The 27,163-nt window shown below is 38.3% G+C and overlaps 1 long non-coding RNA gene across 4 annotated transcripts in view; it reads right to left on the bottom strand.

The window, feature by feature from the left end:
• The window catches only part of LOC136102800 (uncharacterized), a 64,916-nt gene that overhangs the window by 17,189 nt on the left and 20,564 nt on the right, over positions 1-27,163 (bottom strand). For 2 of the 4 annotated variants that reach the window (XR_011739268.1, XR_011739269.1), the window contains 5 exons: positions 27,025-27,071; positions 25,769-25,909; positions 25,162-25,201; positions 19,059-19,392; positions 17,718-17,767 (listed from right to left, as the gene is read on the bottom strand). This is a non-coding gene — a long non-coding RNA (uncharacterized lncRNA). The remainder of the gene's footprint in view (positions 1-17,717; positions 17,768-19,058; positions 19,393-25,161; positions 25,202-25,768; positions 25,910-27,024; positions 27,072-27,163) is intronic. The other 2 variants (XR_010651479.2, XR_011739270.1) reach the window with 2 other exon arrangements.

Genomic DNA, 27,163 nt, shown 5'->3' with positions numbered 1-27,163 from the left:
AACCCACTTGTAAGTTACTATTCGCATCCTCTACAGTATTATGTCCTTGACATTTACTACTAGCCCTAGAACACCTGGCAGCCCACCACACACCATCATCATTTAAGCGTTAACTAAAAATACAGAACAGCAATATGTTTCCATAGATCAATAACAGAGTGCTCATGCCGCCTTAGATCAGCAACATTACGAAGACCATTATTTATATCCAATTTTGCCTAGTGTAGTACAAAAAAAACCCACAATCAACCCCAAACATACCATAAAGTCCTGTGGATAGAGTGCAAAGAAAATGACTTCTTTATGAAAAACTGTCTCCTGATCTGCATGATAGTAATCTGCAAAATAACACTGGTGATGCTCCTTTCACTTTCTATATAGTCATCAAGCTTTGACTTAATAATTAATAAAAGTAACATATCCAACTAAAACAATATATTTATTATCTATTAGTTGCTACCCAAACGTGAATGACAACAGTGGTGATTTCACAAGTGGCACATGCCACACCAGATACTACATCAGGATTTACCTGAAGAGGTTAACTTTGCCTTCTGGGTGTTTGAGAATTATAGGAACAGTATTTAAAGTTGAAGTCTAAGTGATATTTACTGATGATTAAAACTGGAAAGGAGAAAAGCCATTACAGAACCTCCCTGGCTCCCACCTTTCAAGTCCACCACTTTGGCAGTAACCTGCTCAGAGCAGTAAATCCATCACTTTTACACTATTTGGACAGACAATACATGACCCAGGTTATAACTGCGGTTCAAATGTCTTTGGTTAGAGTGCTCACTTCAACCTTCTCAGTGAACATAGTGGTTACACAAGTTTCACATATTTATGTGGGACTCTTTTGACAAAGCAGTAGTGCAGGATGACACTCGGTAGAAACTTCTCCAACATAATTAAAGAAGCTTAACTGAAAAGAAAGGAGGAGTAGGAAATATTCCTTATTCATTTTATTTATCATTTCTGTTCTTTCTGTACATTGCATCTGGATATTTTAAACCTCCCTGGTATTATGTATTTTTCTGCTCAGTGAGGAGGACATAATTTTAATCACTGGGATGAAGTTACAGTTGAGTTAAAACAGCTCAGCCCCACTACGGATGAGAAGCATTTATCTGATGATCTGTCAGCAGGGGTTCTGCAAAACGGCTGCTCCCCTAACGCCTAAAATTATGAAGGCGCCCAGATTGAAATACACCCTTTCTGCTTAATTCAATTTCTAAATCTCATCAGGAATGGGATACAAGCACAGGTTCTATTTGTATTAATGTGAATAGAAATGCACACAAAAAGAAATGACTCATAGGAGAGACTGAAGGACCTGGGAGAGATTGTAATTCTCTACCTAATTTTGGAAACACTTGATGATTTCTATCTCCTCTTTCAATGCCAATGGAAATAATGAAAGCCAATACCAGGTGCACCAATGCTGCCTGGCAGTTTTGACCTTTAAAAGAAAGAACTTGGATTTACAGATGACAAGATTCATTGCAAGCACATTGCACGACAGTAAACTGCTGGCTTTCAGACTCACTAAGATTTACTGGAACACCCCAGCCCACGCGACAATATTTCAGCACCCCCAGGAAGGCAAGTTTTACCAACAAACATCTCTGTACATGATTTTTACCAGTACCTGAGACCTTTTTCCACATGATGTAAATTTATAGTACTTTTTGTCATAGGACTCATTAGCATTACACATTGCAAATCTAATACTAGGGCCTTTTCAGTTGGACATAAAGATGGTGCAAATGTAATTTTAAGCAAATGTGGACCACCTGATAATAAAGTTTAGGGTGATTAATGACTTCCAGCAAGCAAAACTAATTCAAGCACTTATCCAAGAATTTGCTTTTCTGTTTTCTTCCTTTTGAATGCACTTACCTTACTGAAACTCAGCCGGGTTACAGCCATGAGTATTTCTGTACAAATGCATCATATTTTGCAGACATGTATTCTGCTCACTCACACTACAGTAGAACTTCTATCATGTGGAAGATGTACAGATTCACAGTAGTTAAGGCCCAACTCTTAAAATGCTTAACTTACAGCTAATTGTTTCCACTGCAGGCACAGCCAACTCGCCTTTCCAGCAACTACGCACTTTGAAGTATTGCTGCAGGGTTTACCTGTGAGAATCACAGAACAGTTTGGGTTGGAAGGACCTTCAAAGGTCAGCTAGTCCTACCCCCCTGCACTGAGTAGGGACATCTTCAACCAGATCAGGTTGCTCAGAGCCCTGTCCAGTCTGGCCTGGAATATGCCCAGGGATGGGCATCAACCACTTCTCTGGGCAACCTGGGCCAGTGTTTCACCACCCTCATTGTATAATACAAAATTTCTTCCTTATATCTACTTTGAATCTCCCCTCTTTTAGTTCAAAACCATTACCCCTCGTCCTATCACAACAGGCCCTGCTAAAAAGTCTGTCCCCATCTTTCTTATAAGCCCTCTTTAATAATCAGGGTTAAAAACAAACACCAGAGACATCCTTTTTGTAAATTGGGACATCCACTATCACCACGCACCTAAAGTATATTTGTACACCTGTAGGTGCACAGAGAAGAGCAAGAAGCCTTTGTTTGGAAATCAATTATTACACATGCATAGACATACAGGATGCTGATTTCCTTTAATAATCAATATGAACAATCAATTAGGTCTGGACTGGATAAACAACACAGCATGTTGAACCAGACTTCTCAGTGCCAGTTTCTCCTTTCTATTTTAACAGCTGTTGTTCTAGCTCTCCGAGCTTTGTCTCTGGCCTTTCTGGGCCCTGGAGACCGAGAGAAGCTTCAATTCCTGTTCTTTTCCCACAAATCCCCTTAATATCATGGTTTTTCTTGACATGTATGGCTACGATGGAAAGAAGACAGATTACAAAAGCGAAATTCCTCCTTTCTGCCTGCCCTTAAATCCTCTTTCTCGTTCCTAAAGCCAAACAGTCACAAATTACAATCAACCCAATAGATTGTACTGCTGCTTTTCTGTTCTGTCCGTCCTGAATGTTTACCGTGTGCTTGACGCAGTAAATCTTGGGCACTGGCTCCTAACATCCAGAGATTAACTGAGAAGCCTGCCGTGCTTGCCTGCACCCAAAATGCTTTTCCAGCACTTCATATCCCGGGGAGCCGCTCACTGACTGTCCTCTGTGATCCAATGGAAAGTTTTTCACACATTTCCTTTGAGTAAGGAGAAAACCCATTTTATTAAAAGCAAAAGATGATTTAACTTCCAGTAGTGTAGTGCCACAGTAAAAAGTTTTTCTGCCTTCGTAATATATCACTGCAATGTTTTATTTAGAACCGAATTTGTTCCAGAGATCGGGGATTAAAATTTGCTGGAGGCTAAAGAGTCATAAATTTTCAGATCTCACCCAAACAGTTTTAAGATGTTAGCTACATTTTTAATTAAAAAGCAACTCAACTGCCATGTCATAACTTGAAAGTCCAGAAATTTTATGAAGTCCAGCTTGCATTCAATTACACTGAAAACAATACATTGAATATTTCTATATATGTCTGAATTTGCCTCCAGTTACTCTCAAACTTCTCTTTTCTTCCAGTTAAATAAATACGCTCTCACAGTCAAACCTGAGAGATGTCCCAGAATCGCTTGTAGCCTCTGAACTCCTGGGTTGACAGAAGACCTCCCAGTGACTTTAACACACTTTAAATCAGATCTTGTAAGAGACTGTGTTGACAGCTAACTTATTTTCTTTGCCAGAGTGGCCCACAGGCCTCTAGCACCAAAGTACTATAAAAAACCAAACACAACTTTAGTTTTGCACTTCTAAGGGATTTTTCATGTATTAAGGCATTTTAAAGTAATTCTTTTAATGTGATATATTTGAACTTGGTAACTGAGTAAATATATAATACATGTAACAATGTGAAACCTTTACACCTGGGACTGTTATGGTCAATTTATGTCCAGTTATCAACTGCAAAGGGAAAATATTTTCAAGACAGCACCTGCCTATCTCAATGACTTGCACAGGATTTTTCTTTAGGCCTCACTCCTTTAAAACACAGAGATACCAGCCTAAGTTCAGAAAGGCAGGCAGTACAAGGGGAGCCAGCAGTAACACTGTGCTCTGATTCAAATACATATTAAGACACTTTTCCAAAAAGGTAGGTCCAGTGGGACACTATTGATATTTCTAGAAGTTATTTGGATATCCCAGGAATATTGTGTTCTGAAAGAGACAAACCTCAAAATGCCTCTCCTTTATTTTCTAAGGCTGCCTCTCTCTGCTGATGTGACCATTAGCATCAGCGGCAGTGACGCGGAATTGCCTCAGTGTCCAAGACTTTCTGGGCATGCTGGTGCCCTTCTGTACCATTTTCTAACTCTAACACAACAGCGGATCCTGGCTCAGCAGAAATAGTTCATACTGATATCAGACAGCTCTTCAACAGAAATCTTGATAGTAAGAAAATTTCTGAATGTTATTAAAATGCCTTAAGGTAACATTTAGAGGGATAATTGTATACCTTTCTTGTTCCAAAACTAGAGTTATACCCAGAGCACACCATGTTTTGAAGTTTAGCGAAATATCATGAAGAGATGTGAGTTTTCAGAAACAGCGTGCTATGTATCAATCACTCTACAGGCTTTTCAATATTAGTACTTCATTGCAAAGAGATTCAGTAGCTATTTTCTTAACTCATCAAACCATTCCTATGGAAAAATTGCAGGATAATATGGACCTAATATCTATTTCTGAAGCTTATCTTAAGAACTGAAGAATATGCTGGCTTCTAATCAGCAAAATACATAATTCTGTCACAGAAGCCTGGTAATGTTTATTGAGTGAGATCCAGAGTAAATCCGAGTCAAACTTTGTTCAAGGAGTTGCAATAGCGATAGTGCTACAAACAGTCTTCGGGCATGTGAGAAGCAGACAGAATGTTTATTACCTTTTATTGATATTTGCCTAGTTTTGCACTATAAAAATATTCCCACACTGTTGTGGTCCCTCCGTTCTAAAATAGTCAGGAAACACTTCTATAACAATGCTTCCAGAGTGGAATAAATAATTTTCATTGTTTAATAACATCCATTGTTTAATAAATAACAGATAATACTTAATACTGATTTGACCGCATGACCAAAAAATCTCATTGGGAACCCTGGTTTGATCCTGTTCATTGAGGAGTAGAATCCGCTCTCCTTAGAGATGAGTGCAAGTGTTTATTCCTTGATACACGTCTCTGACCACAGGTAGTCAGAAAAACTATCTGTACTACCTGTGCTGTACTGTTCGCATTCGGATACAAAAAAGACGCTGCTTAGTCCAAGTCAGCATACAGAGTAATTATATTTTACCCTAAGATTAGGCCCATGGAAGTAAAAAAATGCCATTTTCCCATCCTGCTTCACCTTTCACAGCATGGCACGCAGATCTGCCTCCCTTTCTCTTGCTCCATGATATCGATTGGCAAGTAGAGATTGCCGCAAGAGTAGGCCACAGCACAATCTTACTCTTCTCCCCTTCACAGTAACTTAGAAAAACAAAAAGGTATAGCCCACAAAGATATTATTCATTTATTTCACGGACAGAAATGATACAAAGCACCTGGCAGCCCTGGCACCACAGGAGAAAAGAGAACAGAACAGATGCAAGGACCAGCAATGAAAAACACTGAGTAATGAAACAAAAGATATCAATTATGAGAAGTAAAGCTAAAAATCAATATGCTGCTTTTTTGAAAGACTCTGCACAGTTTTTAAAACAGAATAGTTTTTCTGAATGTTTAATTAGCTATAGATTGGTAAAGGATTCCAGACCATCTGGAGCCTATTCCGAAACTTGATCTGGAAACCTCTCGCTCAAAAATAATCCCTGTGGGAAGGCACAAACATACACACCACAACCTCATCAGCAAGTTTCTGGTATGTATTTCAGACAAAAATATGCCATCTTTTTTACCTCCTGGGAAATCTGAGATAAAAAGTGAAAAACAAGCAACCCAGTGAAATATTAAAACACTAGAAACAATTGAAGAAGCAAAGTATCATTCCTTAAAAAATCAGCATGAGAAGGTAAAGGTTTAGACCAAAAGCCCTGATGAGCAGCTTTAGCTTCTAAAGATTGAAAGATGCAGTTATTCAACAACGTCAGATAATTACCATAATGATAAAGAGCTTCTGAGCTCTTACAGGCAGCTTAAAATAAGGCTAATGATACCAGCAGAGGAACAGAAACCCCCACTAGATTGGAGGAAAGAAAAGAAAGAAAGGAAAAAAAGAGCACTGCACAGAAACAGAACAAAAGTTGTGCTAAAATAGAACTTGGAATGATGCCACAGTTAATAGCTATAAATACAGAACACACTGACATATTAAACATGGTCTTTAAATACAGCTTTGACCAGAATGGAAATACAATTAAAAAGGCAAGTCTTGACACAGATTCTGGTCACCATCAGCAGGACAAAGAAAACTGAAATCATTCTGGACAGTGACTAGTAAAAGATTTTAGTTTTTTAAACTATATTGGATCAGATTCAAAGGCTTCGTCCCCGCCTCTGTACTGGGAATAGAAGAATTAACAAGATGCATCTTAGAACCAGAAACACAATTTATGTACGATATTTGAATCACAGTCCATCTGGTGCAGTATCTCCAAGGGTGATCAGCAATAATATTCCAGAGACGGTATAAAAAGCCCGTATTAAGCAGTTGACATACATTCTGCATAAGAGATCGTTGCTGCTAAGCATCAGAGCAGACCTTTCCAGAGTATATTTTCTGGTTTTTTAATAAAGATGGTACTCTAGGAATCTAAAGAATGAGGACTGAAAGCATAAGTGAGCTCATTTGGCATTGGAAAGGGTTTCCAGAAAGAAAGTAAATGCAAAAAGCTATAAAATATGTACTAACTGCCTAACTATTCAAAACACAAGATGCAATCTGGAAGTCAGAAATGAAGATGTATCTCTAACCTGGCCCGTCACTGAGCGATAGGATCAGGCAGAAACGTCCCAGGGGGTGTTACAGGCAAGCTTTCCATCCTTGTCCTTCCCATCAAGAAGCGCAGCCCGTGCTCACTGCACAAGATACAGATGTGGGAACATATTTTCCCATTTAGTCTGGGGCTGCATCTGGCTCTGCACGTGGTGATACAGAGTATTTCAAGCACGAAATACATTTCCTTATAACCCTAGGTGTGTAGTGAACTGCAAATGTGGTATTTAGAGCTGTTCAAGAACCGGGAAAACTGCTTTTAGTAAAACCTTTTGAAAAAATCCTATTTTCACAAAAAATATTGATGACGTAATTGATAAATCAAGATGCTTCTCAAGCCTTTTTCAGTGCTTAACACAAATTTCAAACATCCCTGTACTAGAGCAATTCACCTCATCTAAATGACCAGTTTTAAATGGCACACAAATGATCTTTGAGGGATGAGTACATACAAATAGAAGAATGGAGATGTCGAAAGCAGAAAGTGAAAAGAGGGAGTATTCAAACCATTTATCCCCCCAAGCCCCAGAGACTGTTTATATCTGTAGGCAAATTAGTCTCAAGATTCTTAATATAAAAAGAGATTTTTGCACTTTCTTCTACAATTTTCCTTCAAGATCAAATACCTGTCACACACAGCTTTGTAGATTATTTTAGCTTCATTTAATACATTACTATGCGTAAGTATGATGTAAGAGACTCTACAGGTAATCTTTTCTATGTTTTACTAATTTGCAAGGATGACATTACAATTAATTTGTAAAATTTTTTTCATACTAATTAACTTTTCTTCAGAAAAGCTCACAGAGGAAACATTACATGGGTCATCCCATGGGAACACTTTCTTTCCACAGTGTTTTGTGTATCACATCAGTAAGGAGTCTCCATTTGACTGATTCTTTAATGTACAGTGTCACTGCATCCAACTGCCTGTTTGTACAGGATAATACCTCAAAGTAGCAAAGCCCCAGCTCTCAGCAGCCCAGCCTCCTTAAGAACCCACAGGTTGATCTTCCCTACGAGAGCGGTTCTTCATGAAACTCGCTTTGACGCTCAAAAAACCACATTTTTGATCTGTGGCAGCAATTTGCAGCCTTTCACTTTTAGCTGACACAACTGGGGACTGTGATCTCCGCATCACTTCAGCTTCACAAGGGCAGTAAAAATTGTTGCAGCTCCTCGGTCAATATTTTAATATATAAGATCATCCATGGTGGTCTAACTTAATTATTCAGGTTAAGAACTGCAGCACACATGGCCCTTCTGCCACTTGAGCTACACAGGCTCCCAGCAGCTTCAAGTGAAGAGCTGGGAATAATAATCTTTTAAATATCCCCAGCAGGAATGACCAGAGCTCACGAGCGAGCTTGCCAACCCTGCTGACGCACTTCTGGCGCCTTGGGAACCGTCGCGTCGCGGTCAAGCAGTGCTCAGTGCGGAGTCTGCAGATCCACATGTTCAGCAGAGGTGCAGAAAGCGCCAGCCAGATATTCAAGCGGATAAATCAATGCGTGTTGGCTTTACCAGGCAGCCAGTAGTGATCCTTCTTTTGTGTTTTTCTCATTTCTGTACTGTGTTCTGTAGGAATGGCAATTGCTTACTGTGGCTTTCTAGATATGTATTGAGAAGTCTTCATGGTTGAGGGGGGTTCTGGAGAAAGAGAAAGCTTCATTCAACACAGTAAAAACCTGCCTATTACCTTAGAAGCTCACCTGCTGCATCTCACTGATCTGCGGACAAGCAAGCAGAACTCACCAAGAGCCACTGCTGGTTTATAGTGGCAATGCAGACACAAATCTGGTGCAAAGGAAGCAAACATTGCTCCTTTCCTTCCCAAAAGAGCACTGTCATTAAAAAAAAAAGCTCAAATATTGGAAGTAGCCTCATGTTACAGGGCCCATGTCACTCATATTATGAGACAACTTCATGGTAAACAAGTCTGACTGTAATTTTTTCTGCATTCACTGTTTTTCTTCCTTTAGCATGTCACAGAAAATGTTAATTCAGTAAAACCAAAATTGCAATATTATACATACAATATTTAAAGCAGTTCTATTTGTTTCAGAAGGAATTAAAATAATTCAAATTTTTCAAAGCCAGCTGCAAAGAGACAACGCCTACAAATGACAGAAGGAAAAGAAAACTATGGAAAAAAATTGAGCCTTAGGTCATTGGCTTCTTGACTCACTTTTGAATCTTGGAAGAAACAGTTTGATCATTTTAGAATTTATGTATCTATCTACACATATTTCTATTTTAGTAAGCTAAAGTCAAATTGATAAATGCATACGGCTTAAAGCTAAAGTAACACTAGCAAAAACTGCTAAGACAGTAAAATAAAAGAACCCCAAGCATCTTTCTCCGGGTGAGGCCAGACATTTTCTCCAGCTGTATCATTTTTTCCTCTAAACGTTTTGGTTTTTTTTTGTTTTTTTTTTTTAATTGATTTCCTATGCTTACAATGGATCTTGCTTTTGAAAAACATTAGTTTCTACAAATACATGTTGTATTCTGAAAGAAAGGAAAACATAGGGAGACGAAAAGTCATCACTCAAGTAATGGAAATGTAACAAGTAGATGCAAAAAGGTCGGTGTGAGACAAACATTACTATTTTACCTACTTACCCTCATCTCTCTAGTTTTTTTTATTATACAAGTCACAAATAAGCAAGGGCATTATGACAAACCCAGCAACTGGGACCAATCCACAGCACATGCTCCACACTCTGAAACAATCGCTTGACAGAGGCCAATCGCGGCATATTTACTTTTTATTCCTCCCATGTAAAACTGACCTTCTATACCTAAAACTGTGTCTGTGCTTGGGAAGCTGGAGTCAAATATCCCTCCTTTGAAATGGTGTTTGGAATTTACTGTGGCCACCTGTGAATTTAAATACATAAAAGTGTCCATTAAGGTATACTTAAGCAGAAAAAAATTTCCACTGCCTTTGTTAGATTCTATTAAATTTTATCTATTTACAAATACATCTCTGTGGCCTCTACAGCTCTGACATGCACTGAAAGGGACGACAATACTCCCGTGATCTAAGCTCGCACTCTCTTTTTGTGCAATAAAAATAATGGACAAGCAGCCATGTAATGCAAAGATATAATTCTGCCAGAGGTTCTAGAGATATAAAGCACAAGAACAAAGCCCTGGGAGCACCATTACAGTTAAGAGTATCTCAGTACGTTTGTGATAAACTCTGATGTACAGTTCAGGCACGCTAAACTGCAAGAGGCTGCAACTTCTTCTAAAGGACAGGCGAGATGTAAATCCTTACCCACAACAGAAGAGCCACGAATAAATCACACCGTTTGGAACTGAGTGTTAAACAAAGACCATGCAGCTATTTCAAGGACATGGGCTTTAGAGGGAGGGAGACGCTGCTCCCTTTGGCTGCAAACTTCCTGAAAAATGAGTGTCTTTCTTTTTTAATGAAATGACAGTTGTTCTGTGCAATTATGTCCACACATACTTCTCAGCAGATGGTCAAGGCATCTGTACTGCTTTAAACTTGCTTCAAAATTTTAACAGGTTCACTTGATGGATCTGCATTCTTCCCTCTCCTTTGGCACACTAATTTCACCCCTCCCAGCAATTGTTTTACTCAGCACTTCACAGACGTGCCACAACTTGACAGCTATACAATTTAGTCTTACTAACAGCAGAACTAAATGCACTTATATCCCATTATAGTTACCAAAGTCTGTATTGGCCTGAGAATACAGAAGCATTAAAATTTCTATTTTCCTGCAAAAGAGCAAACTCAAAATTGACTGTTTTTCCTTCCTCTAAAAGGATCTTATTTCTGGCGCTTGATTTAAGGACAACTTCTTTTGTAAGGCAAGCTGATGCAGGCTAGCACTAATGATTGTTGGGTACAGTGCCTTTCATTGCGTTCATCTTCCCATTTGTTTTCTTCAGCCTGTATGGCAAATAAGCCCAAGTCCCAAGTGGGGCCTTTACAACTAAACAACAGCAGGAAATAAAACCACACTAAGTTCTTTGCAGAATGTGATGATACGGCTCACGGTGTCGGTGGAGCAGCAGGCTTTCTCATCAGCAGCAAACATAATCCTGTGGGTTTAGCCAGAGGTTAGCTACAGGATTCTACATTCCATAGGCTAAATAACACCGACAGTACTTTTGGTTCATTTTTTACTGCAAAGGACGTTCTTGCAGGGGACACCTTCCCAAATCTACTATTCATGCAGATCCCTGGGGTGAACACGCACCTCCATTTATTGTATAACAGCAGGTAACGAATAATCTCACATCTTCACTCATTAGGCTCACCGTATTATGAAATAAAGTTAAAATGGAACTGTAAGAGATAGACTATCACTCTTATACACTGTTTTTCCTGTTTCAGTGACAGATACATAAAAAGTGGATGTATCCTGGGAAAACTTTTAATTCTCCCCTTTAATCTTTAGTGCTCTCTCAGCACTTTTTTTTTTAAGATATGGTCCAAACCCTACTAAGCAGAGAGATTTCCAGCAAGCTCTCAATCACACCTGTAAACTAGATTCTGACCCTTTCAATAGTGTGCATAGGATTTATGGTCTATACAGCCTTTCTCTGAAAAATTAGGACATTGCAAACTCAGTGTTTTCTGCATCTTAAAATAACTGCCAACGCATAGTGCAAGCTATGCTGTTCATTTAAGCATATCCTTGAACCCAGGGTTGTTTGTCTATCTAATTTCACTGTAAGTGACCCCTCACCCCTGCTGATGCTTCCTTCATCACAGTAGTTCTAGGCCATTTGTCTTTCTTTTGGGGTATGAAACTCGGGCATGAGAGATGAAAAAAGAACTATTTGGCCATCTAGTCTCTGATTAATAATTTAAAAAGTAGTTTTAGCAATTTTTTCTTATCTTGCATAAAGGAAGCAAAAGATGAATGGTTAGCAATAGTCATCCTTGACTATTATAATATGGAACATCTAGTTAATATTTAAAGAACATACACATTCACATGCAGAGAGAAAAAAAATGTTTGAAGTTTAACTGAATATTTTCCTAACTCCTCACAGTTCAGTCATAACCTAAATTTATATCATACTCAGTGACACCATATGCATTTCAAACCGAAGTGACCAGTCAAATGCAGGACATACCAGCCCTCAGCTTTACTGTTCAGATACTGATTTAAGCAAATACTCCAAACCCACTGTTTTTTACAGTGTTAACATTCTTGCTTCTATGATCAATTCTCAAAGAACAGAAGTCTAAAGGAAAGAGATACATTGTAAGTCTAGAACTTCAAGCTATCACGAGGAGAATGCTGTAATCCCAGCCTAGGTCCACCTTGAACAGGAGCAGCAGGTCCAGTACTCTCACCTCAGAACCTTACCTGATGATGGCAGCTGTTCAGGGAAAACAAGCAAACCAAAACCAAACACCTATGAATCACTGAGCTCAGCCTTCTTCCATTTTGGAGCTGCCTCTGGCAATCAGCAAACTGCTCTTCCACCTGCACTTCCCAACTTGAGCTTTCAGTGCTGGGAAAAGGCTTGCGACTGGAGAAACATCCCATCCCTTTCATAGCCAGTGCCCCAGGAGAAGCACTGGAACGGAGAGCGGCCTTGCAGTTACTCTTGATATTGTAAAAAGAAGAGGGAACATTAAGCCATCTTCCAGGAAGTCAGACACAAATCTACAACATAATATCCTTACTGAAAACAAAGGATTACAGTCCAATGCTCCATTGTCACATCTATAAAGTTACTTGCCTCCATGCAACCACTGGTGGGGCTGAACAGCTGTTCTGATTTAGCAGCATTTTAAACACTCTTTGGAGGCAAAAGTGACCCATAAACAGAGAGGCAGAGAGAAGCCAAGGCGAGCGAACTTATATCAGCGTTTCTATAGTTATGGAGAGACTATTACGTTTTAGCAGGAAGCCAAATTCATGTTCTATTCACTAGTAGCTTATGAACCCATAGTATACACTCAGTTTTGTAGCATTCTTATTGAACCAAATTTTTTGACCTTTAATATGATGTCATACTTGGGGGAAAAATGTAGATAGAAATTTTGCAAAAGCCACAGTTACCGAAAAAGAAAAAGAATAGCTAAGTATTTCTTGTTTGAGTAGCTAGTTACTGGTATATTTGATCAACCACACTGTGGGATACATTTCTGTTTGGAAAATAAAACACTTTACTGGGCACAGTTGGCACAATAAGAGAATTCAAGTTCTACTTCTATCTATTTGCAAATTACTGACCTCCTGTCAGGGAGACTTTGCTATTTTTTGATACTCTGTTTTGCTATAGCTGCGGAGATTTTCATTGTTTTGAGCTTCAAATTTCCAGAGTGTTGCAGTGAGGTGTCTGTATTGGAGGCTCCCATTTGGTGCCTCTAGGTTTTCCACAATGTTTCCTAACAAATAGATCTGATTTTAATTACGGGAGATAAAGAAACAGACCAGATGCTCTATAGTTATACAGATCCCTGGTCAAATCTTCTGTCAGAGGAAACCCAGAGGCAACAAAACATTGGCTTAAAACTCAACAGCAGAACACAACCAGGATTATGCAGAGGGGGTGAAACACCCTCTTGATTCACAGAGGTTTGTGATGCATTTGGATTCTCCTACATCTCTTTCAAGTAAAAATACTCATTTACTGAAGCTCTAGGGATAAACGGGAAGAATCTTCCTTCAAATATGGCTTATGGCTACTCTTTTGTAAGGCTCTAGTTAAGAAAGTCAAAACCGATCTAGAAGCTGCCCAATACCTGCACATATTTAGCATCTGAATAACCTGTAGTTAATTACAAGTACATTTTACTAACACAAGCATTGTGATAAATTGACGTATTATTGGAATTTACGCAAAAAGAATTGCAGCTTTCCCAAAAGTAGAACAAGAGCCTAAGAATGATCACATTAAAATAAATATTGTAGTAAAAAAAAAGGAAATTGAGCCTACAGACACTTCCCTATCACTGAAGTTTTCTAGGCAGTCTTGACAGCTGTCTACTAGTTGAGATTTACTGCTATGTATGTATGGAATGAATCCATAATTTAACATTTGTTTAAAAGTCCTGTTTCCTACTCGATTGACTGACATGCCCCTTTCCTCGGAGACGCCAGGGAGGTCACTATTTAATAGAAAACAACCTCAATTTGCTAATTACTTGTATCTAACGGGGCTTTATTTCATTACCATACTGGCTGCAATTCCAAGTCAACATCCATTATTCACCTAGTTCCATTTTAATGCAAACAACTATGCATTGCTGAAAAGTTATTTATAATATCCTAAATATTGCACTCTGGAAGAACATGGGCACTTCTGCTTAGGAAAAAAGAAAAAAAACTACATCTTATCTAAAGGTATGAAAATGTGAATTCAGGAATTCCTTGCCTACAATAATGTAGGACACACAATTAAGAGGCCATTTTCTAGACAATGTTATATGAAGATGTCTTATTTCTCTCACATATCTGCTTTGGATCAAGAGCTTATCTAGCGATGAACTTTGGTGATAAACCATTGTTTTCTTCCCACTCTCAAGTCCTAAAGAGACAATTACTGCAGCCTGTCATTAATCCATTTCCAACCAGAGCCGTACAACCACAGCAGTCAGAACTTGTTTCTCCCACACTGCCGTGGGGCAGACGAGACCACAGGGAGCACAAAGAGACCAAGTTCCTCCTTCCATGGATCTGTCTCAAATCCAGCACTTCTCCAAGTCCAGGTGACACATCCATCTTGCATAACTAACAGAATGACCTATTTATTGTTCTTCCATCTGTAAGGACAATAAAAAACCCAGCAACAATAAAACAGAACTAAGCAGCTCTATGGAATTCGCTACTATTTGCATGTACAGGCTGGATATCCTGCCAGCCCAGAGAGCTGGCTTCGGGGCTGATTTCCAGATTTCAGTTAGGGATTTAGGTCTGTACATTAACCCATAATCTGAGATGTGACCAGCCATGTTCCAAATCAGATTTTTGTTCTGTTGGCCTGCTTCTAGTGACAGAACAAATAAATACTACAGCTCATTGCTTCCAGTTTCCTTCCTTGTATGGACAGCTCCTGTTTTCCACATTTATTTGCATCTTTGTGGATTAATGCCCTTCAGCTCCTGTCCTGGTTCCTCTCAACAACAGAAGCTCAAACCTTACCAGGTGGGTCTGTCCCACCTGCAGCAGTTAACTGACAGCAAGAGGGCAGCAAATATGAATTTACAAGGTACTTAATGAGCTGTTTGTAGGAGGTCCCTTGCCAAAAATTTTTTAGGATAAGCGACGCAACTGAAGTACTTAAATTTTAAACAAAAGACTGATGGTTTCTTCAGAAGTTCTTCATATATGGGTCACTGCTGATGAATTCCAATTTATTCCAATTTATTTTGAAGGAGCCCTGGCAAACAGTCAGGAACACTCTCATGGAATACCCGAGGCTCTTTTCCATTTCCCGTATTTGGTACATCTCACACCTTCCAGAGAATTCTAATTTAAGGATAGGGCACCATCTCAAACTGCTTTATCCAGAGCCAACCATTCAGAGACTAAAATTTGAGTGCCAGAATTCTGCAACCAACAAGTTATAAGCCAGGAAATCTGAACTAAATAATTCACTCAGGAACAGTGTTAACTTCAGCAAGTGCACAAACCCACCAGAATCCAGAGGGGAATTGTTTGTAACTTGCCATGGCAACAGTGCACCAAGGCCAGCTATCAAAACTCACCCCTACGCACTACATGACGTATTTTGCAGGAATAAACGAAATACCAACAACCCTCTCCCTAGCCCTCTTTTAATTCTAAAACAGATTTCACTACCATGCTTTGGAAATAACATGTAGGTTGTTTGTAGTGTTTTGGTGTGGGTTTGGGGTTTTGTCTTGTGTGTGGTATGTTGTTTGGTTTGGTTTTGTGTGTGTGTGGTTTCTTGTTTTGGTTTTCTGGGGTTTTTTTGTTTGTTTTTGTTTTGTTTTTTATTTTCTCTTTCTGCACTTATTGGAAACATTGAAGAGCTCTCTGTGTATCCACCCTATAGATCAGCAATAGGCCAAACCTGCTCCATTAATGGTAACACCAGCCTTGCGATTAAGCTCAAAGGGCAAGAGAATCAAGCCCTGTAGAGTGAGGTAATATGTTGATAAGCACAATATTTGTTTCACCTTCACCCATTTTAACCTCTCCAGGGGTTTAAATTTATGGGCAACAGCGTCTGCTCCTTTCAAACGGGTTTTGCAAATGCATAGCATTAATCTGTCACTTGATTTTCCACTTGAGCTAGTGTACAGAATGAGGGAAAAGAAGCAGTAAGGTATGCTGGTAATGACTCACCCGGATGAATCCATACATATTTTATGTTGGAGTGTGACCCCTACACAGATTAGGCTCTTATTCCCAGAAAAGCTGATTTGCATCTCGTTGGTGTCCTTCCAGATGGTGACCAGCAAGTGCACCAGGGAGACTTACGCAACACACCCTCAACATAACAATAGCCTCAGTATGGCTTTTGGATTTATGACCAAATCTTCCCATTAGTATATCGCTGCATTGTAATACAATTGTAAATACAATTATGTGAGATAAAGGCTATCCTTCAGCCAAGACAGCTGTAGAGCACTAGCAGTTTATTCTTACCTGATTCAGCATATGTTATTTTATTCATATATTTTGAAATAGGAAACAAGAAAAATGTCTGTGCCACATCACAGTATACATTAAACATCTGCTACGCATTTTCTCTGATGAGTCTTCTAGCTCTGAGTCCATACTTATCTTTCAGCTTTACCTTATAAATACTTCTGCTGTAGTCATTTATTACAAGAAAATATTTCTATGATATCACATTTCTTTCTAATGTCACGTCATCAAAGATGAAAGCAATAAAACAGGACAAAGAATTACATCCTTTTCTGCATCTATACACAGAAACTATACTTCTGCAAGCTGTACTTTCAAAATGCACTGTAGCGATTCTAGCTCAAGCATGTCCTAAGTAATGTATCTATTTATGTTCAGTTACGTTTTTTCTGTAGGTAAGTCAAATAAAAAAAACTTCTCTGGTTTGCCAGGGAAACAGCTGAGAAATATTTGCCTCTCCTGCCTCTGACCCATCTCTTCTGAGGAAACAGGAAGCAACCCCTGTCTCCGTGTGCTCTCTCAGGTGGGCTCCGTGCTGCCAGGCAGCAGGACTGTGGTTCTGCTCTGCCCTTCCACCATTTCAGCAACTATTCAACACTGTTGCTTCTGCTGTCTCTGCTCTCACACAGCTGCTGGTGCACTCACGCGACAGCCTAGCATTTGGTCCCAAACTTCTGTCAATGCAGATGTTAGTTTGTGCTACTTCTTCTCATATAAACGGGCTTTTCCCTTCTGGCTGCTCATCAGTTCCTCAGGTCCTGAGGAACTCTAGTTCCTTTCTTCCCTTCTGGCACTCACCAATGTATCTGACTCACCTAATAGATGCATGGTGTAATAGTTTTCTCTTTGCAAATATATTGCTGCTCTGAAGCATTCTGTGTAAATACATTTTACCTTAAGATGGCCCCTCTGGGACACTTCCATGCCAGCCAGTGACTGACACAGTCAGATTCACACTAGTTCACACCGCAATCATTCACATTTTTAGCTTCCTCCTCAACTCCGTCAGCTCATTAGAGAGAAGTTTGTTAATTCTCAGATTCCAGGTGTCTCTTTGAGCAGAATTATTCTGTGACTTAGCTGCAGTGAAATCCATTATACCTGATCAGCAACATGGGTTCTTCCTGCTCATTTTGTCCCATTTCCTCCGTCTGGAAACATACAAATGTTTATCAGATTTAGTGAACAAGTATCACAGCCACCAAAGACCCCATTTCCCTAAGCACCAGGCTCACATTTACTGGTGAGCAACTGAGTCTCATTCTCTCTTTCAGCATTTGGAACTGAGACACTTTTAGCCAGAGCAAAGTTAGGATTTCACATCATGCAAGAATAAATCCACTTTTGTGTCCTGTTCAGAGCTGCATGACAGGAGTTGGTCTCTCCCATTTGCTGTTTCAGCACACTCCCTGAACAAGCACAGGTCCACATTAGAAGTTTGAGAGATCATACTGTTTATAACTTTTATAAAACAATTAATGCAAAGTGTAGAAAAAGTATAAAAATATAAGTAGAATTGCTGAAAGCAGAGCGCAAAAAATAGTTGCTTCCTCCTGCCCCTGCCTAATTGCACTACTGGCAAAGCCGGTATTACCCTTTGATAATGTTCTGGAACCTCCTATCCAACGCTCCAGTATAACCTCACACCTCAGAAATTAACTCCATACTGACAGAGACTATGAAGAAATTGATGACTTTAAGCCATTTTTCAATAAATAAGCCATTTTTTTTTAAAGCCTTGTTTTAACTAATGAGTCATCTTTTATCAATTATAGAATGTTCTACGTCCCTAATGTTCAAACATCTCAATAGTAGCATATTCAGAAAGTAATTACTATTCAATTAGCTCAAAGCTTTCACATTTGCACATTACTCTTTGCTTTCTAAATCACACAGAAAGGTACCTGAAAGGCTAGGAGTGCTTTGATCTTCTTGAAAAGTAAAAATGTTAGGATTATTAGATTTTGAAAACCTTTGGGGCAATCGTTTAAGATCACTGATCCTCATATATTTTCTCCCTGGGACTCTGGTTACTTTACTGAGAAATCTGACTTTAAATAGTTTGATTCTATTACGGGTGCAATCACATAAACCAGATTGAGGGTGTACAGCCTACACTATTGCATAGCAAGGAAATACTCTAAAATGACAGATTTTTCAAAGCGAACTTTTAAATACATTCAGGATTAAAGCACAGCATTGATTTTGCTGCTTGCATGACTGTGGTAGAGACATTTCCTTGCAGAAAAGGGGTGTAAATGATGGCAGGGACTACCTTGATCATCGAGCTGAGTTTTCCCTGCAGTCTTAAACATATGTAGTAGATGTTATATTAAAATTTAACATCAACACCCATTCTGCCCATATATACATAGCAGTTGAAAAAATGCTCACAGCCCATAACGTATATCTTTAGTATGAAAGATGAAAAAAGAAACCAACCTTCGGACATCACACAGAAATAAAGAGCAACCACATTTAGCAGCACTGTAGGTCTTGCACTGTCAGGGAGTTACAGCGATGCCGCTGAGCTAAGCCCAGGAAAGGAACTTTACTCCATAAAACAGAAGAGCAGAGAAAAATAAAAATCCCAACAGCCTCTGCCAACGTAAATAGGGATGAGACTGTGGAGGGAGAAGAGAACTCTTTACTCCTTCAAATCTGGCAGCTGCAAGCCTGATGTATTGCCAAGCATGGGAAGAAAACATAAACAGGATCCTGGAAATTTCCTATAGGAATGCCAGTATAGCATGTTCAGACTCCTGTCTTTAGTTCCCTGCAAAGAAAAAACAAGGAAGCAACAAATGTAATCACGAAAAAATAACAATGCATGAGGGAGAGACAGATGAAAAAATCCTTCTTCAATCCTTCAGGTAATTAATGGTAATCCTCAACTGATAAGCGATTAAAAACAAAAGAGACCCAGTTCAATAACTCCTTCTAATCTATTTACAATATTCAAGAACATCCTGGCCAGTCAAATACTTCGTTCCTTGAATTTGTGAAGATCCATTTTCAAATTCTATGTTCCTTAGCCTTTTGCTGTACTTCAAAATTAATTTCTTAACTTCAGTTCTCCTGGTTACAAATTCAGTACTGATGCTGAAATAGCAGTGAAAACATTGCATAGATCACAGAATCACAGTTCTTTAATCCTTACTAATTGATTAGTTTAAGAACATTCAATAGCACAGAATATTGGAAATCCATAAACTTAATTACTATTGTATTTTAAATTAACAAGAGGCATTTCATTACTATCAAGATTTCACACATGGCTTCCAAACACTAGGTGACAGGACTGTAAATGTTATCTGGAGCAATGCTTTAAAAAGGGATCTCAGAAAGTACAAGATCTCACATAGAAAATATGGGTGAGAGAGCTGAGCAAAACTCTCTGCCAATGACTTGTGATTGCCTTTCCCGGACAATAATCAAATCCAAAATAAACCCAAACTTTCCTGTCATCTCTTCTCCACCAAGGCAACCAGACACATCCATCAGTCTGATTTCCTCCCCTGCGGAGAGGTCAGTTTTATCTCAGTTTTTAATCCTTACTGGTTTATGCCATTCTGAGTTCTAATGTTGCTTTTCTCATTTCCTGTCCCTAAATAAACAGAGAATTAGGTTCTCAGCGCAGATCCCACGTCCTCTCTTCTTTCTTTACTTCCAAAAATAACTCGTTTTAGTGAGCTTGCTGGAATCATCACAGTGCTCAGATTTAGCAAGGCTCTGCTTTTATAGACTCTTTAAACAATATAATTGATGATGGCCCATCTGTAACTAGTCTGAACCAAACCAGAAATATTCACATAATCTTTCTTAAGCTACTGTCTCCAGAGTCAGGAACATAAACTCTTTATATAATCCACACGGCATTTCCTTCAGAGCACCTTCACTGCTTCTTTCAAATGCTGAACAAATACCATCCCATTTAACTATAGTTAGAAGACAAGACTTGCCATGAAGGTAGAATGTAGTCTGAAAAGTCTTTATTCCTCTTGACACAAATTAGAAAGAACTAATTTATTTTTGGGTCCAGTACTGCATTTCTGGCTAGACAATTAGAAGGCATGTTTCCTCACCTGCAAATGAAACAAATCAAAACAACGTACTTCAATGCCATTGAGCAGCACATTTCAGAGCTGAACTAACCGAGTAACATGGAAACACAAGGAAACTGGGTGTCCAGAAACATTAAATGGTTAAAAAAAATCCACTTTGTATACAATATAAATATCAAGTGTCTTAGGACAGGACCTTGCTACTAAATCTGAACTCTATATTTCAGGTTATTATATGCAAGTACCATTACAAAAGGTAACTGCAGATTTTCTCTAGTAATCTTTGAGCTAATACCATACATACCTTTCACCACTACCTGTTACTCATTCAAGAGAAATCATAAAGGTCTTCTTATGCCAATTCATTTCTTAGCAAGGGACTAGCATGTTACATAGATTGTTACAAACCTGTATCACATTATGCACCTAATACTCAAGAATAACATATCTCAAAAAGGTAAAGACAATTTGTAAATGAAAGGCATTGCATTTGCTTACTCTGTGATATCATACTGAAAGTTATTTCAGACAGTGGATGGTTTGGGGACTTTTTATCTTGCAGAAAAAAGGCTTTACACTCACAGCAGGTGTTAGTGCTTGTTTTTATTACAATACAGTCAAGAGTTCTGTTTCTTAGTTGATTGTTCTTCCAATATTACTTCAAATATTCTCCACAAAACATGCTGCCTGCAAACTTTTGTTGTTGGTAACGCAGGTGTCAAGGTCACACATCAATATGTATCAGTTATACACAGCTCCATTTCTCTCCCCTCAGAGACTGGAATTACAAAAGCTCTTCCTGCACATGTAGCACAGCTCTGTATCTTGCAGAGAAGTTTTCAGAGCCTACATCTTGTTTTAGTTTTAATAACTTTGATAACATTAGCTTTGTTAAATATGCTAATGGCAGTTGAGCTGACCATGTTTTTCTGTATCAGTTTTTCATGTCAGAACTGTTGGTCTCCATGTAAGCTCCACTTCTCTGTACTAAATCCACCCCCCTGCCTCCATTTCCAAGGCCACACAATCACGTGGTTGGGTACTTGAGACACAAATAGCAGCAGAAGAATCCCAGCAGGCAGGAGCCGGGACTGCAGACAATAAGAGTTAACCATAACTAACAGGAGATTAGTTCTGGAGAAAACCAGGGGCAGTCCTACAGCTCTACTGCAGGAACAGATTCCCTGGAAAGCAAAACACAGCAGGGGAAGATGCCATAGGCAGAAGAAGTAGCTACAAATGTACACAGAAAAGTATGCAGTCTGCAACTCTTGGATGGTATATTATTATAGGTGCTTCTCTTACTCCATGGACACTCCCTGGATTTATCTGCATTCTTCTACTTTAGGTGGAGATGAGTCTTAATGATATTAAATCCTAGCAGGCTTTCCTTCGAGCGCACTAAGGATTTTCTTGCGACATCACAGGCTATGATCTATGACAGGCCTTTTGGGGATCACACTGAGCATAACATTGTTTATTCTTACATAGGATATTACAACATCTTTGCTTGTTCTCTCCCTTCAGTGCCTTAACTCCCTATAATTACTTTTGATTCACATTCACAGTTCCATGACTATTCTGTTTTATTATGTTTTCCATTTCCACCAATTTTCTGATTCCCATTCCCATCCTCTTGCCTCTTACCCATCTTTTCTAACTCATCATTCCTTAACAGTTCATGTACCACTTAGCCGCCCTACCTCTTCTCTTCCAAAGTGTTGTTCTAATTTTCTTCCAGCATCTATTTCTAGTACTGTCTGTCTCTGCATAGCTCTGCTTCTGCCCTTCACTTTCAAAAACCTCTGTCCACTGTAAGTTTGTTATTGATAATGTTGGAAACAAATATCCTTTTCTCTTCCAACTGCTCTTCCCCTACAAGAAAATTCCTTGCCAAGTACCTTTCAGGGACAGGTATTTTTATAATCTAGGATTTCTGCAATAAACAATCAATTAAACCATTGCATTCAAATGTACAACTTCTATTCCAGCTCCAAATCTGCTGAGAACCCTCCTGTGATTCCTGAATATGTTGTTTCCATATAGGAAACTGAGCAAACTGAGCAAAATAATCTGCCCTTTGCTGGGACTGTATGGAGTCCCAAATGGCCAATATGGATTCTGGGATTTTAACACTTCTTTAAAGACTGAAAACTTCCTGAATCTTCCTGTTTCTTTACACCTCTGCCCAGATTCCTGAAGGCTTCTTAACATTCTCAAAAAAAACCCCAAACATTCTTTACAATAACATATTCCTATATATTCTGACCACTCTTTCCACTACTCATGATTCATGCAGACACCTCTGCCTTCATCCTGCCTTTCTCCTGGTTTCATTCTTACCTGCAAACTCCTTAATGACTTTTCATTTACCTTCTTTTTTATTCTAAGAGCCTTCAGCTTCCTCTCCAATATTTCCCACCTTACTGTTATTCACAGTTAATCTGTTTTTCCTTCTCTTTTATACATCATCTTCAACTGTGCAACTGAATGTATGGATCTACAGTCTTTCATCTGTTAAGTGTGATGAACGATAAATATATTTAAAATATAATTTTAGGAAATATAACTTTCATATATCAAATATATCAACTGTAGCCTTAAATGATGTCTTTTTTATGGCTCCGATACAGAAAGGTATGTATCATAAAGACGTTAGTCTCTTAAGAAGGCTTAATGCTGCTGTATCAGGTAACAGCTCGTGTTTCATGAAAAGTTCTTCTACAGCCTACAAACTCCTGTTTTGCTTAATTTGTTAGGAATTATTCCTGAATAAACACCCCAAAGACTTGAGGACTTAACAAAGAGAGTTTACTTTATACAGGTTATTCTGAAGTAAACAAGCTAAATTGTTACTCAGAGCAATATGCTTTGCTTACCTTTGTTAAAACAATCTCGTGTTGTATCTGAAAATGAGGTGTGAAGTAGCCTGTGTCATAGATAAATATCAAGTCCTTTGCTTGAGTAAATGACAAAATTCTACTCTTCAGGACAGCCCCCATTCAACTCTCTTGAATTAGAATTATTCTTTTTTTTTTATATTATTAATTGAGACATTCTTTTATATTAACAGCCTATACTTCAATGCACTTTACCTTAATACTGCTGCTTTTAGGTTTTATTTAATTCTCCCCAGCCCCTAAATGATCAAATATGACCAAATTTCCTCTTAGCAATACTGCGTAAAGCATAAAAATGATTTACTGTGCTATCCTCCAGGTAAGCTGATAGAATAGACAATGCTTAGGACTTGGTAACATGTATCATAATTACCACATATACTATTACTACCACTTTAAAATTATGTACACCAAATGGAACAGATACTCATCTCAAACATGCCAATATAAAAATCTTCGCAAGCAATAGCTCATGTTTCTGACATTTTACTTCTTTAGGTTCATTCCACATCTATTGTAGCAGAAAGAGAAATTGGAATCTGGCCCAAAGACTTCTCATAAATCCTTCTCTTTATTAGTAGAAACATTGTCATTCAGAATATAACATATGTTCCTCTAATTATGTTTTTGAACAAAAGTATGAATGACATTTTGGCCATATGCCTAGTTATCCATTTCAGAGTAAGTTCTCTTTTGACACATTTGCATTATATAAAGGTCAGAAACTTTAATTATAAGTTTAGGGTTTCAATATATCTTATATGTAGTAGAATAGAAGCCAAATGCAGAGCCATCCAATGAGTTTAAGCAGTATTCAGCCACTGAAAAGCATTTTTATTAACATTACAACATAACGTATGCTTTTGAAGAATCAATTTTCTAATGGTGTGCCTTTATCAAGATATGAACCAAGTGGAATTTAGATGTTCATCTCTGCCTCTCTTTGCAATGCCAACATAAATCCTCAAAGCACAGAGAAGTAAAATAGGACAGGAATTAGAAGCAGAACATTTCAGTGTTCCTGAGTGAGAAACAAATTTTGGTAATCTGGTTATCCTCAACAGTCTCTTTGCAAATTCTTCCATGACTGAAGTGAGATATTGAAAAAGGAGATGCTCCCAGTTCTTTCCATGTTATGTCTGATAATTTTTAGTCAATCAGCATTTCAAGACTGGCAAACAAATATAAAGCTATCCTATGAAAACTGCGTATATGGATCACGATAGAAACTTGGATAAGTATTATTCTAGGACTGCAAATAAATAGGCCATACTAAAAATGAGAATAAAACCAAAATTCAGCATTTCATTAAACCATTTGAGATGCATATAATTTTGTTACATGCTTTCCTATTATGTTCTCTGAATACTTAGAGGGAAGAGCATTATCTCTCTTCTTTCTTTTTGTGCTTCGTATTAAGCATGTGTGGAAAGTACTGACTTTCAAGTCCTTAGAAATGAAATTGTCTGTTTGTTTGTGGGTCAGGTAGACACAAATGCTTCTAGAATTCACACACGATAAAAGCTACCTCATAAAAGTTTAGTTTTGTCTTACAAGTGCCACTATAAAGGTTAAGAGTACCTCATGCACCAGTCTCCTTCAAGTGTGCGTCTAAATAGCCCTGAAAAACACAGTAAAAGCCAAACACATTTTTAATGCTTTTAAAAAAAAAAAAAAATTGACTTCAACACGTACATCAATACTTCTAGAATAAAAGACCACACATATTGTCACTGCTGATTAAACCAGTGAGACCTGTTTATAACAAGAATTCCCATCCACTAGGAAAAACAGAAATTCATTTCATACAGTCTGCTAAAAAATAGCTTCTGACTTTTAATGGTGTAGGTTAGACTTGAATGTGATCAATATTGCATTTCATCACCAATAACCTCAATTATTTAGTTTCTTTAATTTTCTGCTACAAGCTAGCCCTTGAATTATCTTCCTCTTTAAAGCAGAATGTCTTTCAATTCCCTTTGAAAGCTCACAAGGCCAGACTTGTTCTGCTGCCAGGACGAGTGAGCGGGGAGGGAAGCAGCAAAGGGCACATGGAGAATATCACAGGCTTTCTGTGAGCAGGAGGTTAGATTCATGCTCTCTGGTTTATTTTCAGACTAAGAGAGTTGGAATGATGGAGGTGTGCTGGCCTGCAGGAGCCAAAACAACTCTCAGTGTTTGAACTTACTTTTCTGAAGCTCTCGCACTTTGCTGTCCACATGTTCCACTTCAGTTCTTACAGCATCCCAGATGATATGTTAAAGTGGAGCCACCAGCCTCTGCCAATGAAGGCATCATATATGTTTCTTCTATTTACTCGGACTCTATGCTGGAGTAGGAAGGAAAGAACAGAATTCAGCATTCTTCAGCACACAAGGGCCTGACTCCATTCTCTTAATATCATTTATATCCATGGCTTTCTTCCTTCAGCAATTTTAGAAAAATGTGTTCTGAGCCACGAAAGTGAATGATACTAATAGTAAGTTAATGTTTGAGAGGCAGTACTGTGAATCACTGAAGATTAACAGAACTGCACCAATAAAAATCTCTAGTAACACTAAAGAAGAAGTGAAATACTCAATTAATATATTCCAGTTTGGGAAAGTATAAAGATATAAATTTCAATGTCTCTAAACATTAAGTTGAATTACTTGAGCTGTTAGTAGAAAGTTTGCTTGTGGATTAAACCTACCTTAGTCCTAGAAGGGGAAACTAAGTGACCAACTCTCAGTAAAACCAGATCTTAACATGTTGGATTTTGACAAATGAAAAGAAAGGCAAGCTTTTTTCTTTTTTTGTGCTCAGCATAAAATCTTCAAGAAAATTAAAATAAAAGACTTTAAATAATTTTTGTTGTTGTTGAAGTGTTATAGCATACCACTCAGTATTTCCTTGAAATAATAACCATTGCTGCTCAGGATAGCAAAGTATGTTTTCTTCAGTACTTTAAGTATAAAAGAGACATTTCTCCAAGCAATCACGGAAGACGCTTTCCTGATTTAAGAATGAAAATGGTCGTTAGAATTTTTGCCAAGTGGAATATCCAAACAGCTATAAAACAGTCATATGAATTAGAAATATCCTTCAGCTCACAACTCATGCTATAAAATCAGAACTATAGGCAAAATCTATATTCTTGGGCTCAACTCCATCCAAGACAACATAGTGAGGGTTCCTGTATTTCCAAACTTTTTATTCTTTATGGGCAAGGCCAAATTGGTAGATCTGGTTTTAGAATCAGAAATAAACTTAAGTCCTTTGGAAGTCAATCAGTGCTGCCCTGAAATGGATTGCCCAGAGGTAACAGATGCTTCTAATGGATCAAACAGCAGCTCTTTCATTGTGCCTGATTATTTATATAGGGAACCAAATTACAAACAAACAAACAAACCCTACTTTATTCACCTTTCTTATTTGCTTTTCCTATCTCCTTACAGGACTTACCCTAAAATTCTGACTCAGCTATTGACTTCAGGGAGTAGGATCAAGTCCTGAAAGAATAAAAGCACTCAGTGCATGGGAAGAGAAACATGGATGAATCTGAAATTAAAATTCCTGTAAGATATTTCTGCTTAGTGCAACT

This window comes from Patagioenas fasciata, chromosome 5, assembly GCF_037038585.1.
Source record: "Patagioenas fasciata isolate bPatFas1 chromosome 5, bPatFas1.hap1, whole genome shotgun sequence".
NCBI lineage: Eukaryota > Metazoa > Chordata > Aves > Columbiformes > Columbidae > Patagioenas > Patagioenas fasciata.
This window is presented reverse-complemented; position numbering and strand designations above follow the sequence as displayed.